Below are 19918 nucleotides of genomic sequence, written 5' to 3' on the forward strand. Positions count from 1 at the left end.
CTCAAAAAGAAGAGAAAGGGTTTCCATTCAGTTGTCATTCTCAGAGCTGGGCCGTGACCCCATCATGGAAGAGACTTTTGTCAATATAACACTGTGGGAAAAAAAGTTAAACTTATATAAATTAAATAAAAAACAAATTATGCATCCATGTCATAAGATATAACCAAGTAAACAAATTTTGTTACATAACTATGTTAACGCATGGTTGAATATTTGGTTGTTAAAAGACACTCTCATAAAAACCTCAGTCATGTATTAGTGTACAGAGCCATTTAGATGACTGGTGAAACGTATTCAAGAAGTCCAGTCCTCTTTGTTTTACCTTTAGTTTTTAGACACACTTTTATGCTTAATCGTCAGAGAAAGACCAGTTTTGTTACAAATATACTTGCATTAGTTGCATATTATCTATTAATACTAATATGTATAATTATTATTATTGGAACAATGTTAAAAATCCTAGTAAGCAAAAGGGGGAAACATAGTAAAAAAAATATATATAAAAAGTATATATTTTACACATTAAAATATATGCGCTGCAGAGGGACGTTGTGTCACGTGACCAATGAGCACTAAAGCTACTACTGCGCATGCTCCGTGCGCATTTCTTGTGAATATTTGACATATATACATAGATGCTGCATTGAGTGGGTTGGTCCGTTGCTGCGGTACGTCAATTCGTTCGCCATATTTGGATGTAGCAGATCTGCCCCGTAAACTAATAAGAGAAAATGGACCTAACTTCATAAAGCGCCTTTCTATGAAGTGCTTTAAGTTAATGCCTCTTAATCACCCATTCACACACACACTAATATATTTGGGAAATAAGTAGACACCAAAAATAACTCTTAAAGTAATGAATGTTTACTCCTTATGTTGAGGATATAGGTAAGCACCAAACCAACATATGTATTTTTCTAATGTTTTTATGAGTGTTTACAGCTACTCATGTGTAGATTCCTATTTGTCTGTGCTGTCTTTCAGTCATTTCCAACTAGACTGGCCTGGGACGGGTGGGGTCAGATGTGTAAGCTGACCTTCAGCTGCAATGGTTGGGAGCCGTATTTCTCTTGATCTTTGTTTAGATCCCTGCCTAACTGTACTATCCTGGCCTGTGGTGTAGGGAGTCGAAGGTGGATGTGTTGTACCACTAGACTGGCCTGGGATGGGTTGAGTGAGATGTGTGAGCTGAACTTAAGCTTTGGTGGTTGGAAGGTGTACTTGTCTTGATATTTGTTTAGATCCCTGCTTGACTGTGTTACGACCTTGCTTTGTCTAGGGGGAAAGAGGAGGCAACATAGTATATTTTGCCGGAAATGAAAAGTATTTATTGTCAGGCGTCTTGTGGTCTTAATAAAAACTTAAGGTTTAGCCCGATAAAATACAAACGATAAAAGAAAAAAGTCCAATGGAGCACAATTGTTTGAGCACAACAAAAATTGAGGGAATAAAGTGAATCTCAAGTCCCGTAAAACAACCACAACAAACTAACACAAAGGACCCCGTCCGAACATTCGAATATAGAAACAGCGATAAACACACTAAAGCGATAAATGGCACAGCGCGTGTTAACCCAGGCAGACAGCTATCTACATCTAATGCCATCGCGCCTTGAGGTGCCAAAACGTCCCATCTTTGAATGCCATGGTCCGCTAGGATTGGCCCAAAACTTGTCCAATGGTGGTGTGGGCTAAACCTTAGGGATTGGTGGCAGGTGTATGTTTAGATTCTTGTTTGTCTGTACTGTCTTTCAGTTATTTTACCACTAGACTGGCCTGGGATGGGTGGGGTCAGAGGCAAATGTGTGAGCTGGCCTTTAACTGTGGTGGTGGAGAAGTGTACTTGTCTTGATATTTGTTTAGATCCCTGCTTGATTGTACTACCCTGACCTGTGGTGTGGGGAGTCAGAGTTGGATGTGGTGTGGGCTGAACCTTACCAGGGATTTGTGGCAGGTGTACATGTTTAGATTCCTTTTTGTCTGTACTGTCTTTCAGTATTTTACCACTAGACTGGCCTGGGATTGGTGGGGTCAGATGTGTGAGCTGACCTTTAGCTGTGGTAGTGGGGAGGTGTACATGTTGTGATATTTGTTAAGATCACTGCTTGACTGTACTACCCTGACCTGTGGTATGGGGAGTCAGAGTTGGATGTGGTGTGGGCTGACCCTTACCAGGGATTGGCGGCAAGTGTACATGTTTAGATTCCTGTTTGTCTGTACTCTTTCAGTATTTTCCCACTAATCTGGCCTGGGATGGGTGGGGTCAGATGTGTGAGCTGACCTTTAGCTATGGTGTTGGGGAGTCAGGGTTGGATGTGGTGTGGGCTGACACTTACCAGGGATTAGCGGTAGGTGTACATGTTTAGATTCCTGTTTGTCTGCACCGTCTTTCAATATTTTACCACTAGACTGGCCTGGGATGGGTGGGGTCTGATGTGTCTTTCAGTATTTTACCACTACACTGGCCTGGGATGGGTGGGGTCAGATGGTGTGGGCTGACCCTTGCCAGGGATTGGTAGCAAGTGTACATGTTTAGATTCCTGTTTGTCAGTACCCTTTCAGTATTTTCCCACTAATCTGGCCTGGGATGAGTGGGGTCACATCCACATCCAACCCTGACTCCCCACCACCACAGCTCAAGGTCAGCTCACACAACTGACCCCATCCATCCCAGTCCAGTCTAGTGGTAAAACACAATCCCTGGTAAGGGTCAGCCCACACCACATCCACCCAAGGCCAAGAAAAGTACACCTCCCCACCACCACAGCTAAAGGTCACCTCACACATCTGACCCCACCCACCCCAGGCCAGTCTAGTGGTAAAATACTGAAAGACAGTAAAGACAAACAGGAATCTAAACATGTACACCTGCACCAATCCCTAAGGCTCGGCCCGCATCACAACCAACACTGATTCCCCACACCACAGGTCAGGATAGTACAGTCAATCAGGGATCTAAAGATATGTCACAACAAGTACACCTCCCCACCACCACAGCTAAAGGTCAGCTCACACATCTGACCCCACCCACCCCAGGCCAGTCTAGTGGGAAAATACTAAAAGACAGTACAGACAAACAGGAATCTAAACATGTACACCCGCCACAATCCCTGGTAGGGGTCAACCCACACCACATCCACCCCTGACTCCTCACACCACAGGTCAGGATAGTACAGTCAAGCTGGGATCTAAACAAATATCGAGACAAGTACACCTCCCCACCACCACAGCTAAAGCTCAGCTCACACATCTGCCTCTGATCCCACCCATCCCACTCCACTCTAGTGGTCAAAGATTGATAGACAGTACAGAGAAACAGGAATCTAAACACATACATCCACCACAAATCCCACCCCTGATTCTCTACACCACAGGTCAAGATTGTATAGTCAATCAGGGATCTAAGCATATGTCAAGACAAGTACACCTCCCCACCACCACAGCTAAAGGTTATCTCACACATCTGACTCCACCCATCCCAGGCCAGTCTCGTGGTAAAATACTGAAAGACACATCTGACCCCACACATCCCAGGCCAGTCTAGTGGTAAAAAAATTGAGGGAATAAAGGGAATCTCGAGTCCCGTAAAACAACCACAACAAACTAACACAAAGGACCCTATCCGAACAACATCTTGATAACAATTACAATTCGAATATAGAAACAGCAATAAACACACTAAAGCAATAAATGGCACAGCGCGGGTTAATCCAGGCAGACAGCTATCTACATCTAATGCCATCGCGCCTTGAGGTGCCAAGACGTCCCATCTTTGAAATCCATGGTCTGCTAAGATTGGCCAAAAACTTGACCAATGATCGCCACAGACCAATGAAACTCCAATCCGTCTCTGGGGCGGAGCCAACGTGCCGGACCAGGTGGGGAAAGGCGCGATGATAGAAAGGAGGGTCAGTAGGAGGAGCTGGGTCCGTAACAGACTGTACTACCCTGACCTGTGATGTGGGGAGTTAGAGGTGGATGTGGTGTGGGCTAAACCTTAGGGATTGGTGGCAGGTGTATGTTTAGATTCCTTTTTGTCTGTACTGTCTTTCAATATTTTATTACTAGACTGGCCTGGGATGGGTGGGGTCAGAGGCAAATGTGTGAGCTGGCCTTTAACTGTGGTGGTGGAGAAGTGTATTTGTCTTGATATTTGTTTAGATCCCTGCTTGATTGTACTCTCCTGACCTGTGGTGTGGGGAGTCAGAGTTGGATGCGGTGTGGGCTGAACCTTACCAGAGATTAGTGGCAGGTGTACATGTTTAGATTCCAGTTTTTCTGTACTCTTTCAGTCTTTTACCTCTAGACTGGCCTGGGGTATATGGGGAGTCAGAGTACATGTTTAGATTCCTGTTTGTCTGCACCGTCTTTCAGTATTTTACCACTAGACTGGCCTGGGATGTGTGGGGTCAGATGTGTCTTTCAGTATTTTACCACTAGACTGGCCTGGGATGAGTGGGGTCAGATGTGTGAGCTGACCTTTAGCTGTGGAAGTGGGGAGGTGTACATGTTGTGATATTTGTTAAGATCCCTGCTTGACTGTACTACCCTGACCTGTGGTGTGGGGAGTCAGAGTTGGATGTGGTGTGGGCTGACCCTTATCAGGGATTGGCGACAAGTGTACATGTTTTTATTCCTATTTGTCTGTACTCTTTCAGTATTTTCCCACTAATCTGGCCTGGGATGAATGGGTTCAGATGTGTGAGCTGACCTTTAGCCATGGTAGTGGGGAATCAGGCTTGGATGTGGTGTGAGCTGACCCTCACCAGTAATTGATGGTGAATGTACATGTTTAGATTCCTGTTTGTATGCACCGTCTTTCAGTATCTTACCACTAGACTGGCCTGGGATGAGTGGAGTCAGATGTGTGAGCTGACCTTTAGCTGTGGTAGTGGGGAGATGTACATGTTCTGATTTTTTTTAAGATACCTGCTTGACTGTACTACCCTGACCTGTGGTGTGGGGAGTCAGAGTTGGATGTGGTGTGGGCTGACCCTTACCAGGGAATGGCAGCAAGTGTACATGTTTAGATTCCTATTTTTCTGTACTCCTTCAGTATTTTCCCCACTAATCTGGCCTGGGATGAATGGGTTCAGATGTGTGAGCTTACCTTTCGCTGTGGTGGTGGGGAGTCAGGCTTGGATGTGGTGTGAGCTGACACTCACCAGTAATTGATGGCGAATGTACATGTTTAGATTCCTGTTTGTCTGCACTGTCTTTCAGTATTTTACCACTAAACTGGCCTGGGATGGGTGGGGTCAGATGTGTCTTTCAGTATTTTACCACTTGACTGGCCTGGGCTGGGTGGGGTCAGACGTATCTTTCAGTATTTTACCACTACACTTGCCTGGGATAAGTGGGGTCAGATGTATAAGCTGTACCTTTAGCTGTGGTATTGGGGAGGTGTAGATGTTGTGATATTTGTTAAGATCACTGCTTGACTGTACTACCCTGACCTGTGGTGTGGGGAGTCAGAGTTGGATGTGGTGTGGGCTGGCCCTTACCAGGGATTGGCGGCAAGTGTACATGTTTAGATTCCTGTTTGTCTGTACACTTTCAGTATTTTCCCACTAATCTGGCCTGGGATGAATGGGTTCAGATGTGTGAGCTGACCTTTAGCCATGGTAGTGGGGAATCAGGCTTGGATGTGGTGTGGGCTGACCCTCACCAGTAATTGATGGTGAATGTACATGTTTAGATTCCTGTTTGTCTGCACCATCTTTCAGTATTTTACCACTAGACTGGCCTGGGATGGGTGGGGTCAGATGTGTGAGCTGACCTTTAGCTGTGGTGGTGGGGAGGTGTACATGTTGTGATATTTGTTAAGATCGCTGCTTGACTGTACTACACTGACCTGTGGTGTGCGGAGTCAGAGTTGGATGTGGGGTCTGGGCTGACCCTTACCAGGGATTGGCGGCAAGTGTACATGTTTAGATTCCTGTTTGTCTGTACTCTTTCAGTATTTTCCCACTACCCTGACCTGTGATGTTGGGAGCCACACCACATCCAACCCTAACTCCCCACCACCACAGCTGAAGGTCAGCTCACACCACATCCAACCCTAACTCCCCACCACCACAGCTGAAGGTCAGCTCACACAACTGACCCCACCCATCCCAGGCCAGTCTAGTGGTAAAACACAATCCCTGGTAAGGGTCGGCCCACACCACATCCACCTAAGATCAAGAAAAGTACACATCCCCACCACCAGGGCTAAAGGTCAGCTCACACATCTGACCCCACCCATCTCAGGCCAGTCTAGTGGTAAAATACAATAAGACAGTAGAGACAAACAGGAATCTAAACATGTACACCCGCCACAATCCATTGTAAGGGTCAGCCCACACCACATCCACCTCAGATTAAGACAAATACAACTCCCCACCACCACAGCTAAAGGTCAGCTCACACATCTGACCCCACCCAACCCAAGCCAGCCTAGTGGTAAAATACTGAAAGACAGTACAGACAAACAGGAATCTAAACATGTACACCCGCCACAATCCCTGGTAGGGGTCAGCCCACACCACATCCACCTCAGATTAAGACAAGTTCACCTCCCCACCATCACAGCTAAAGGTCAGCTCACACATCTGACCCCACCCACCCCAGGCCAGTCTAGTCGTAAAATACTGAAAGACAGTCAGAGAAACAGGAATCTAAACATGTACATCCACCACCAATCACTGGTTAGGTTCAGCCCGCATCACAACCGACACTGACGCCCCACACCACAGGTCAGGGTCGTACGGTCAAGCAGGTATCTAAACAAATATCAAGAGAAGTACACGTCCCCACCACCACAGCTAAAGCTCAACTCACACATTTGACCTCACGCATCCCAGGCCAATCTAGTGATAAAAGACTGAAAGACAGTACAGACAAACAGGAATCTAAACATGTACACCCGCCGCAATCCCTGGTAAGGGTCAGCCCACACCACATCCACCTCAGATTAAGACAAATACAACTCCCCACCACCACAGCTAAAGGTCAGCTCACACATCTGACCCCACCCAACCCAGGCCAGTCTAGTGGTAAAATACTGAAAGACAGTACAGACAAACAGGAATCTAAACATGTACACTTGCCTCCAATCTCTGGTAGGGGTCAGCCCACACCACATCCACCCCTGACTCCCCACATCACAGGTCAGGATAGTACAATCAAGCTGGGATCTAAACAAATATTGAGACAAGTACACCTCCCCACCTCCACAGCTAAAGCTCAGCTCACACATCTGCCTCTGATCCTACCCATCCCACTCCACTCTAGTGGTAAAAGATTGATAGACAGTACAGAGAAACAGGAATCCAAACACATACATCCATCACCAATCCCTGGTTAGGCTCAGCCCACACCACATCCACCCCTGATTCTCCACACCACAGGTCAGGATTGTATAGTCAATCAGGGATCTAAGCATATGTCAAGACAAGTACACCTCCCCACCACCACAGCCACCACAGCCACCACTACAGTTATCTCACACATCTGACTCCACCCATCCCAGGCCAGTCTAGTGGTAAGATACTGAAAGACACATCTGACCCCACACATCCAAGGCCAGTCTAGTGGTAAAAAAATTGAGAGAATAAAGGGAATCTTGAGTCCCGTAAAACAACCACAACAAACTAACACAAAGGACCCTGTCCGAACACCATCTTGATAGCAATTACAATTCGAATATAGAAACAGCAATAAACACACTAAAGCGATAAATGGCACAGCGCGGGTTAACCCAGGCAGACCGCCATCTACATCTAATGCCATCGCGCCTGTCTGTACTTCCTTTAAGTATTTTACCACTAGACTGGCCTGGGATTGGTGAGGTCAGATGTGTGAGCTGACCTTTAGCTGTGGTAGTGGGGAGGTGTACATGTTGTGATATTTGTTAAGATCCCTGTTTGACTGTACTACCCTGACCTGTGTGTGGGGAGTCAGAGTTGGATGTGGTGTGGGCTGACCCTTACCAGGGACTGGCGGCAAGTGTACATGTTTAGATTCCTGTTTGTCTGTACTCTTTCAGTATTTTCCCGCTACCCTGACCTGTGGTGTTGGGAGCCACACCACATCCAACCCTAACTCCCCACCACCACAGCTGAAGGTCAGCTCACACAACTGACCCCACCCATCCCAGGCCAGTCTAGTGGTAAAACACAATCCATGGTAAGGGTCGGCCCACACCACATCCACCTAAGATCAAGAAAAGTACACCTCCCCACCACCATCTGACCCATCTGACCCCACCCATCCCAGGCCAGTCTAGTGGTAAAATACAATAAGACAGTACAGACAAACAGGAATCTAAACATGTACACCCGCCACAATCCCGGGTAAGGGTCAGCCTACACCACATCCACCTCAATTTAAGACAAGTACACCTCCCCACTACCACAGCTAAAGGTCAGCTCGCACATTTGCCTCTGATCCCACCCATCCCACTCCAGTCTAGTGCTAAAAGACTGAAAGACAATACAGACAAACAGGAAACTAAATGTACACCTGCCACCAATCCCTAAGGTTCAGCCCGCATCACAACCAACACTGACTCCCCACACCACAGGTCAGGGTCGTACGGTCAAGCAGGTATCTAAACAAATATCAAGAGAAGTACACCTCCCCACCACCACAGCTAAAGCTCAACTCACACATCTGACCCCTCCCATCCCAGGCCAATCTAGTGATAAAAGACTGAAAGACAATACAGACAAACAGGAATCTAAACATGTACACCCGCCGCAATCCCTGGTCAGGGTCAGCCCACACCACATCCACCTCAGATTAAGACAAATACACTTCCCCACCATCACAGCTAAAGGTCAGCTCACACATCTGACCCCACCCACCCCAGGCCAGTCTAGTGGTAAAGTACTGGAAGACAGTACAGACAAACAGGAATCTAAATGTGCACCTGCCACCAATCCCTAAGGTTCAGCCTGCATCACAACCAACACTGACGCCCCACACCACAGGTCAGGGTCGTACGGTGAAGCAGGAATCTAAACAAATATCACGAGTACACCTCCCCACCACCACAGCTAAAGGCCAGCTCACATCTGACCCCACCCACTCAAGGCTAGTCTAGTCAAAAATACTGAAAGACAGTACAGACAAAAGAATCTAAACACACCTGCCACCAATCTCTGGTAGGGGTCAACCCACACCACATCCACCCCTGACTCCCCACACCACAGGTCAGGATTGTACAGTCAAGCCAGGATCGAAACTAAGATCACGACACATCACCTCCCCACCACCACAGCTACAGGTCAGCTGCCACAACTGACCCTACGCACCCCAGGCCAGTCTAGTCGTAAAAAACTGAAAGACAGTACAGACAAACAGATATCTAAACATGTACACCTGCCAGAAATACCTTAGGTTCAGTTCTCACCCCATTCACTGGTACTCACCCCTGTGGTGCGTGGTCCTAATAAGTGCAGTCTTCCGCACTGTTGTCAAGCTCTGGAAAATCTTCAGAGGTAAACATAATTTCTTCATTGTTTGTGTCCTCTGGCACGTATTCCTCCATCCTGTCGTGGTCCATTTCTGTTTCAGTGTCACCTTTTAGCATATCTTGTTGATGTATGCAATATCACTTTACAACAAGCATTTGTTGCTGGTACAATATCACTATTTACGTACTTACTACAACTTACTAGCTTACTGATGTGTCTGAGACGATTCTCACATAATACTGTAAAATCGGGATATATAACCTAGACGACTATGAACTCTAATATTGGCTTTGATCGTAGTTTGGCTTCGATCAGAGCCAAACACAGCAACGTTGCCTAGGAACAGGCCCCGCCCACTCCCTATCGGCGACTCTAACGTCATCTATAGGCGACAGTCGCAAGTTAGGCCACACCCCCATGTGGGTGAAAACGGGCCACTGCGGTTAAATACAAATACCCCCGAGTTTATTTTGCGTTACTAGGATTTGTCGGAATACTGGCGAATTGGCTACTGTTGTAAGGAGGACACTCATTAATACACAGGACAAGATGTTACAATGGTAGACACAGGTAGACGCGGCATTGAGCGAGTTGGTCCGTTCCTGCGATACGTCAACGCGCCCGCCATTTTGGATGTCGCAGATCTACCCTGTAAACTCATAGACGTATACGTATATATGTCTATGCTTGTAAAGTCCACAAACTGATAGAAGAAAACGCGCTGCTGACGTCTATGTGTCATCTGTACAAGGTAACATCTGTCCATGTAGCAAGGCTCGTGTCAGTGTAGTTGTATCACATTACTGTGGAATATATTTCATTCATTAGATGCTAGTCAGGGGAACTAACCTCACCTGACAGTCATAATAAATATTTTTCACCTTTGTAATTTTAGCCTGGTTAATCTCAGTAGTTAAAGCACAGGTGTGTTAATGAGAGGTTCTGTTTTTTGCTTTTCTTGCTGGTTCACTGTCATGGGTACGACTAAGACTCCTAATGGAACTGAGTCATCACCACCAACACACCTGTGCTTTCCCTATAGTGCAAGTCAAAATGTCTACTATATAAAAAAAGAAGCAATTCAGCCCCAGGTAAGTAGCATGTCACTGCTTTTCTCCAGTGTTGGACCTGGGCCTGGTCACCATACATGACGAACTGTATAAGTCTGCTCAACTGCCAGGCATCATTGATGAGACGCAGCCAAGCTACTGGACTAAAGCTATTTTCAACACGTCAGCCGTTACAGGTAAGCTATTTCCAGTCTTTGTTTTGTGTCACACACTTTTTTAGCAGCTGTTTCTGTGGCCTTGTAGCAGCCATGTGCTTTGGCATCTAGGCGTGTGTGTCCATATGTGGTTACTTGGCTATTCTCATGCTTCGCCAGCTGTTTGGGTTTTATTTATTTGTTTGTTTGTTGGACGGGTGCCAATACAGTTGATTCAACAACTTGCCTTACATGGGAAGTCGGCACCTTTCTGCACTCTACACGGATGTGTATGAAGGTGAAGCCTTTATAAATTAACATTCTATTAGATCCAGAACTTTGTTTATTTTATTAGTACAAGTATTCAGGGTTCTTTAAATAATGCACAGCTGACATTGTGAAAATAGCTTTATGTGTAGCCAAGAAATATATGAAAGATGGACCCTGGAGATGAACAGGTGCATTCCCCTGGAGAGAATAAAATACTGCATTAACAAACAATGCAACACCTTTTTGAAAATCTGGCAATGCTACCTCATAGATCACGTAAAAGAGATGATGATAGATCGTGTCTTAAGGGGGGATGTGATGCTTATGTTGCTTATGTACTTTGTTATATGTGTGAAAAAGCACATAAAACCAAAAAAAAGAAAATGCTGCCTCATATTCCACATTTCTTCATAAAGTGCTGTGCCTAAGAGTCTTGCTAATAGGCCCATCTGATTGTCTCAATGCCCACTCCCAACATGACTTCTGGCTATGCTATTGTGGCTTGAAGAGTTTTGGTGAAAACAGCTGCATGCCATGACAGAAACCAAAGCAAGACAGTATCAAAACATAACAACCTGGAGAACTAACAGTGACATGAAACTCATTCTCGTTAGATTTCTCTGTAGGCCTGTTCTATCACCTTGTCATCTAACACAGATTTATTATGAAAGCATTGATTACAGCTGATTTGGTCAGACAAGTTTTCTCCGTCCTTTTAGCCTTGCACTTCTTTATCATAGGTGGCTGCATGAATATTAATATTAAGAATTTATGAAAAAAATATATAAACATTTCACAAAAATAAGATGTATGAAAAAATATTATTTGTAAAAAAAAAAAAACATTGCATCAGAATATGTTGCCTTTGTTACCCACAGTACAGCTTGACCACTGACAGCTATGTTAGTATGTGACCTCTAAGGGATTGTGTGGTTTCTTTGAAATGTGGTTATATGGTATTCTTATATAGTAAAGTAAAGCGGTGATAATATCTTAGATATGCCATATGCTCAAACTGAAATTGATGTTTTTAGGTGGCTAAAATGTGCTTTGACCTCGTCCACACTGGCAGCTCCTGGCTTCCATGCTGGTTCTCCTCCTCCTCCTCCTCCTCCTCCTCCATCTACTGTGTCTAACGCGCTGACTGTGGATAAGTACTTCATACAACCAGTCTTCAAAGAAACTAAACTATCCCTTTAAGCTGCTAACCTCAAGCAGAGCTGAGGCGTGGGCTATCGAGTTCTGCTAACTCTCATCTTGTAGCTCCACGCCTCCAGATTTTTTTCATTCTCAACCTTGTAGTCCTCAGAGCCAAACATTTATCAGAGTTCACACAGCTCCCTCTGGAGCCACAAAAAAATCCATGCTACCCTTTTTTTTTTTTTCTTCCACATATTGTGCCCCAACATCTGCCAACAAACTATAAAATCTCTGGAGGTTATCTTTAAGGTCAACTACATTTCCTTTTTTTTCGACATATATAAAACTGTCAGCGCGGGACCATACATTAGAAAAACTGCTGTCATGAGGTTTTTATTGGAGGATTTTATTTTTTTTCTTTAACAGGATGGTTGATTTGTATCTACACATCTATATCCCCTGGGAAACTGGTGTCCAATCCGAGACGAGCGCTGTCCTCTCTCAGAACGTGTTCCCCTTAGAAATGTGTTTTTCTCCCCGTAATTAGATGCACTGCTGAGGAATCAAGATGTCCACCTGGGGAGAGGGAAACAGCAGCTGGACCCATAAATTACCAGCCTAAGATAGAGCCAACACCTCCCTTGCCCACCCACTTACTGCCTGAACAATAACCACCGACTGGCAGCCAGGAAGAAAATCAACAGCTAATGACATAGAATTACCCCCTACTTATACTGTACATATATAACATTTCACATGTATAATATACAAAAATTATTCACTGGGGAGATTTCTGCTCAGAAACTTTTACTATCTGATTTTATAAGCCGTGAAATGGTCAGCAAACAAGCTTACAGGAGGAGGAGTTGAGCATTTTTGGAAATTAATAGCGTATTGATACACTCTCATGTCTGTAGTTAAATGGTAAAAGTGCAGCTGAGATTTAGCTTAGCATAAAGACTGTTAGCCTTATAGTAATACACACATGCTATATATATTGTTTGCTTAATCTATTCCTAATCTATTACCTTCTTTGAGATCAACAGCAAATACTCCCTTCTCCTCTTTGTGCTGAGCTAAGCTAACCTGGCAATCAGTCAGTCGAGTAATTGATAGTTTGTAATAAAGCTGGAGGTTGAAATAGGTGGAACTGTTCCTATAATTGATGGTTGACTCTTTGGTTTATCTGCATCAGTCATGTACATTCATCCGCATAAAATATGACTTGGTCGCCACTGCATGTAATGCAGTAAGTTACCAGTTGTTTACATTGTAGTCAGAATATGTAAATTAAATGTTATGCATAGGCAGCGTAACATTTCTGATGTAAAGGAATTAACGTTGCTTCATTAAAGCCAGGAGTCCCTGAGGTAAACGGCTGGTTTTAATGTGCTCCACGGCGAGAGGAGGGAGATGTGCAGAGGCTGAACTGCTGTTTCAGTATTGACCTGGAAACCAACCAGAGCCAGATGTCTTCATGGCATGTCGCTGTACTGCCAGCACTGTCCAATTAAAACCGCCTCCAGGTTCTCAAGCTGCAAGGTGAACTGCCTCGTGTCTGGTGGTGGTGAGTGGAACAACATCCATCAATTTGTAGAGCTCAGGTCAATCGGAAATACAAGTGTTTCTTTTTATATTTGGAGTCAGTGGGAAGGCTTGTTGATGCTCGTGCTGCTCACTTCTCCCACTAACTATATGGTATACTTTTACTCTTTTGTAAGCTCTCTGCTCTGCTGTTCAGAATGAACTCCTCTCACCTCTGGGCTACAACACTGGTCCCCGCTCAGCAGCGCAAACCCACTCACCGCCACAATCCACCAGCCGCCTTTCTATTGGCTATAAATCATCGTTAGGCATCTGATAGGAATGATATTATAAGAATGAGTGAATTTACAGTGCACTGTAATGGAGCCAGAGTGGGGCAGTGGGTGTTCTCCCATTACCACCCATATGAGATAATGTGCTGGAGATTTGTCAGCTGGGAGTGCTGTCCACTCAGTAAATAATTATGATGGATTATTTTAATAATTAATTTAAATTCTGTGGAATGAAACACAAACGTTTTCCCTTTTACTGTTCATTTTACAGTAAAACTAAAGGACATGGAAACATTTTGTCTGCAGTAACCTTGAGTTAAATATAACATTTTGTGCCTCTTTTAAAGAGGCAAACAAACAGTAGGTAGATAGGTAGATGCTTTATTAATCCCAAACTGGGAAATTTCCATACACTGGCCACATTCATTAATAACATCAACAAATACAAAATGGAGGAGAGCTGAGGACCCACAGTACAAGAGTTGTACCTTCTCAGGGGGAGTCTGATGTGCTGAATATCATTACATCCTGGCAGAGTGGGTATCATTTACTGTTTGCTGGAACTGCCTGTTCTCCATAAAAATGCAATTCCATTATGGACAAAAAAAACATAACAAAATTGAAATTGTCAGGGATATTTGGGGGATTTTATGTAACTATATGCTGGCACAAAAAAGGAGTGTGGATGTAAATAACTCAGCCTGGAATTAATAAACGCTATACAGCTTCAGTTACCTGAACATTACACAAGCTATCAGCTAAAGAATTTGGAGCAGAAACTGGTAAATAATAGTTTAAATGGACTCAAATAAGTCAAATAATGATAAAATGACTCGGGTCAGAATAGACTGACCTGACCGCAAAGGGTTGGTGTAAACTCTTCTGGTAACCATGTAACGGCTCATCAGGTAAACATCAGGTCAGTTTATAGTAGGGACTGAAACCTAGAGCAGAACAACCAATATTTTCAATTTTTTCACAAAAGGGTTTGAAAAGATGAACAAAGCCGTAATCCATGTGGGCAGCAACACTGAAAACAAGGCTCCATTTTTATCATCTTCTTCTGTATTGTTATTAAAGCTCCTCCATCGTCTCCTGTCATACTTGACATAGCTCTGTGGTCTGTATCACTTTGCACATGTCAAAAACATTCTCTTCTGATTGACGTTTTGGGATCAAGACATCATGTCTCATCAAAACTTATTTAGCGTCCAAGTAAACAGTTGATTTCAGTCAGATTAAAGAAATATTGTCCACTTACGACGATCTATTCATAAACTAAACCTGAACATAAAAATGTTTTCTATGGCTAAACCGTTAAAACATAACCTGGAAGGCACATGGAAATGATAAACCACATTCTGTGTCTTTTAAATTGACAGACTTATTGTCAAATTACCCGGAATTTAGAAAACATTTTGAAAATGCACCAGTAGAGCTCGTGTGTCTAACTTTTCGCCATAAACCAGCGCATGTGACACTCATTCTGGTGCAACTGTTTCGATCTCTTTAAATCTCACGAGGGATGAATGGATTTAAAAAAAAAAAAAAAATGGAAAAGGAAAAAAACTCTTTCTCATGCAACTCAAAAGGCTGTTACATCTCTGAGTGCTGCCAGCAGATATAACCCTCCTCAGCAGTGAGAACCATTCCCTAGTTGACGTGTGCCATTTAGCATCAGACTGAAAAGTGCGCACAATGTTCGGCTTGACCAGCCTGCCGTACAGTCAAAAGCTTTGGAGAGTCCTAATACATTAAAGTAGGTGTTGGCTTCACGACGCGCTTGGATAATAAGTCCCACGCTGACAACTGGTGCCCTGTATGCTGTGTCCTCTGTATGTATTTACTACACACCTTAGATTTCCTCTGCAGTGACCTGGAGTCTGTCTGATCTCTGGGGCTGGAGGAGGAGAGAGAATAACTGTCGGGGTATGAGATGATCAAAGGGAGAAAGGTGAGTGGTGACTTTAAAGATGAGAAAGAGGAGCATTGAAAGGGAAGGAGAAGCTGGCAGGTGGCGAGAGGACAGGGGCAGGGAGGGTGCAATGTGGAGTAAAGGAGATTAGAGGGAGCACAGAGGAAGGAGAATGAGCATAGCGATGAGGCAAGACAGCGGGAGAAAGTAGCTGAATACAGTAGGCATGTGGAGGGGAAGACGGAGCCCCCTCCTCCTCCCCCATTGGGAATCACTGTCTTATGAGTCATCCACAAGCTGCTGGATGTGGGCCTGTGTAAGCCAGAGACTCCCTACAGACTTATGGGATGTTAACAAAGAGAGAGCAGTGACTGATTGCTCTTAGGATGGAGGGGGGAAAATAAAGAGGAAAGTCTCTCCTAGTAAACTGAAGACTCTCTGATTGAAGCTCTTTTGATGTGAAAGAATGCTGTGAATGACTGAGATTGCGCACTGTGGTGCTGATGCTCAAAAGCATGATGCATGCATAAAATCCTGATGACAATTGATGCATTTTCAGGAGTGTTAGGATGTAGAAATCTCCCAGTTTTAATGCTGGTTTGTTACAATGCTACAGCTGCATTTCTGAAAATAATTGCCTCCTTTTTTTTTTTTTTCTTTTTTGGTTTTGAGTTTAGCAGATTTTATCTGTGCTCTCCAAATCTTTCTTTTCTGCCATGTCTCCAGCCGGCAGAGATGTTTTGTGACTACTGTGCGCAGTCTCATTCCTCTTACCACTGCTCATCCTGGTGTATTTACCCCCTCAGAGGACACAAAAACACATGCATTGCCATATGTATGCGTAAACCCCCGTGCACGAAAAAACACTGGCAGGGGCAACAGAAATAGCAGTAGGCTGTGAGCAAAATGATAACAGCCTCTGCTGCTGTGTGGGTGTGACACAGCTCAGCTTCATCATTCCAACTCTCTGCGACAGTGAGGTCGGGGGGTGGGGGGAGACTCGGAGAAAAGTACAAAGTGCTGAAACCACTGTCTTTCTTATTGTCTATCCCTCCCTGCTGAAAGACTTGTGCTGCTCTTCTGATGTCACCTACGCTGAGCTCTGAGCGCTGGTGCTCGTCTCCCGCACAGCTTGAACTTTGAAAGAAAAAAAAAAAAGACTCAGCATTTTGAGACATTACAGTGGAAATGAAATAAAGAATTATATTCTTTTTCTGATCCGTGATTCAAAGGGCCGCTCTGTTGCTCATTGGTTTTGCTTTGAGGAAAGTCACATGTCAAGTCAAGCGGGTTGCCAAGTTGATACGTTTGGTTTAACTTTTCCATCCTCTGCTTCAGTGCAGTCAGGATGTGATGCTTCACTGGGGGTGAGGACTCCTTCTACATCGCAAATGTTTCTGTAAACCTCCAAAACCCAGTCTTGTGGAAAATGCAGTCATTTTAATGTTGGCAATATTTTCAAACCTGACTTTCCTGTCCAGAGCAAGATGATAAAAACTTTATAATAACGTGGGGTTGATTGTCTATTCAGGGAAGATTCATAGCGACAGAGTTCACTGGGTTGCTGTCCGTGGTGCTGAAATGCCACATACTGTATAATAAGGTTGCCTTTGACAGTGATTCCCAGAGGTAATTCTGCAGCTGCCAGAAAATATCTACGGCTGTATCACTTTAACACGTGTGTTGTGGCTCTGATTCAGTAACCAATTAGGAAAAATGAAGTGGTTAATGGCTGACGCTGTAATGTTAAAGTAAATTACTAAAACATTACAAACAATACAGTATTTCAAATAGTTGTGCACATGTATTAGAAAATAGGTCAATTTGATGCTCGAGATCACTCGAGAGAGCTTTGGGTAAACATTACACAATAAAGACTGAAATTAGTCATCTATCTCAGTGATTTCCAAGGTCCAATGAATATGTGGAGAGGTCATTAAAAAGGGTGAATAATGAGAATTGTTTTGACAACACTTCACAACACTCGATCACTCTATATTCCCTCTATCCCCAGTTGGTCCAATGTAGTTATAATACCCTGCCAGTGAAGGGGACCCCTACAGAAAGAAGAGATGATGTGACGCCGTGTTTAGTTCCCATTAGTCATTTTAAAACGCTGATCTCCAACAGTCTCCAGCTGCTGACTGTGAGCAGCTGCTCTTCTTGGCTTGCGATGGGTGAAGCTGTGGCTGGATATGATTAGTATTCAGACTTCAGCAGATGCTGTGGTTCACTGTTGTGAGCCTACGGTGCCTCTAAGACAGACATGTTACCAACACACCACGGGAGGTCAAGGTTACACTAGCTTCGGGGTGGTGTTTGGCTCACTTGGTAGAGTGCCCGGCCCATCTGCAGGGGCCCTGGTTCGAGTCCCGCGTCGGGTGCCCCTTCCTGTGTGTCTTTCCACCCTCTCTTCTTTCCTGTTTCCTTCACTAAAACTTTCAAATAAAGGCTAAAATGCCAAAAAAAAAGTATACTTTAAGAGGTTACACTAGCTTCAATACAACACCATCATCAGCCATAATCTGTGTGAGTTGTGGAGTATCGGCTAGAGCATCATGGAACAGGTTCGCATCCTGCCTGGGTACATGATAAGGACCCCGGGCTCTATCCATGTGGCCTGAAAAATATTAGGTTCAGTAGTGAAAACGTCAGCGTTCTAATATAAAATCTAATATGCACTAAAACCCACTTCATAGCTGTTATAATGTTGAAACAGCATCAGAAATGTGGTGATGCTGTATGTTCTGTGTGTGTTTTTGTTACTTAGTCTAGACCACTGACTACAATGGGGTTGTCAAAATAAAAGAAAAAAAGTGTCAGTTCAATAGTACTACAAACCACAGCCTCTAAATGAAACCACGGTTGAATCAACATCTCTCTGTTATTTGAAACAAAGGCTGAATGCTTTAATCTTCTTGAAGATTTTGTGCAGGGCTGCTTTATTGGAAATGATAAACTAGAGAGAAGTGTTGAAACCAGAACAAATAGGCACAGACAGAACAAGCGAAGCGCAGACGTGACTGCAGCCACTATCACAGTGACCACCGTGCTGTATGACTGTTACACTTGATAAAGTATCATAAAGCTCAGTCTTTCTCAAAGGAAAATGCAATGGTTACTCCATAGAAAGTAGCCCTCAAATGAATAGTTTCACTGGAAATACTGAGGTAGCTGAGTATGAAAAATGGAAAACAAAGCAAAAAAATCTGACAAACCCGTGCAGCCATTGCAGCATCCCGACAAAAAACTGCAGACGAATGCTATCCTGTCCTCTTCAAAGACTTCTCTGTACAACAGCAGCAGCCGTGAGTCTGCAGGCCACAATCTGGGACTCCTTGCGATTTAGCGCTTTGATACGTACAACAGAAGTTGGGTTTGCCAGCTTGTCATGTGCGTTAACTTTCTTTTTTATTTGTGGGTCTTGAGGGGAGCTGAATGTTTGGCTCCTGCTGGAGCGGAGCTATAAATCACTCCAACGGATCCTTCTACTGTGCAACGCAGGAATAAAGAATAAAGAAAAGCCACGCTGTAATTCTGCTTGGATATTGTCTGAATACACATCACCCAGCAATTATGGCTGTTGTAAGATTGTAACCCCGCTGACATGCGGTGAGCCTGTGTTAATCGGACCGTCATCCTTAATGGAAATATTGAATTGAAGGGAGAGCTGAGTGGATTGGGAAAACCATATAAGCAGTTTTACTCAGGGTAAGAGGGCCTGGCCTCGCAGGTGACAGTGTCCTCATGATTTCCACTTTGAAGTAATGGTGTGTGTGAGGAATCCATTACTTTAGCCCTAATACCCTGCTGTGAGGTGTGTGGGGGTATGTGACACTCCATTTCCTTTCATTTCCTGGCCTCCCTGCCAGAGGTTCATATTCTCGAAGCATGAGAGAAAATGCAGCCGCTCTTCCTAAATTATTATTATTTTTCCGCGTTTGCAATACAAGGCCGCTGCCTTAAAATAGAATTTGGGGCTTCGGGGGGGAAATAAGCAGGTTTTGTAGAAATGTTAATGCAAATTCCAACCCGAGTGTTGCTCTGATTAAAATTCAGCTAATCTCAGGAAAACAAGAACTTGTCCCTGGCTTCCTAGGAAAAGTCTCAAA

This window comes from Mugil cephalus, chromosome 1, assembly GCF_022458985.1.
Source record: "Mugil cephalus isolate CIBA_MC_2020 chromosome 1, CIBA_Mcephalus_1.1, whole genome shotgun sequence".
NCBI classification, from domain to species: Eukaryota; Metazoa; Chordata; class Actinopteri; order Mugiliformes; family Mugilidae; genus Mugil; species Mugil cephalus.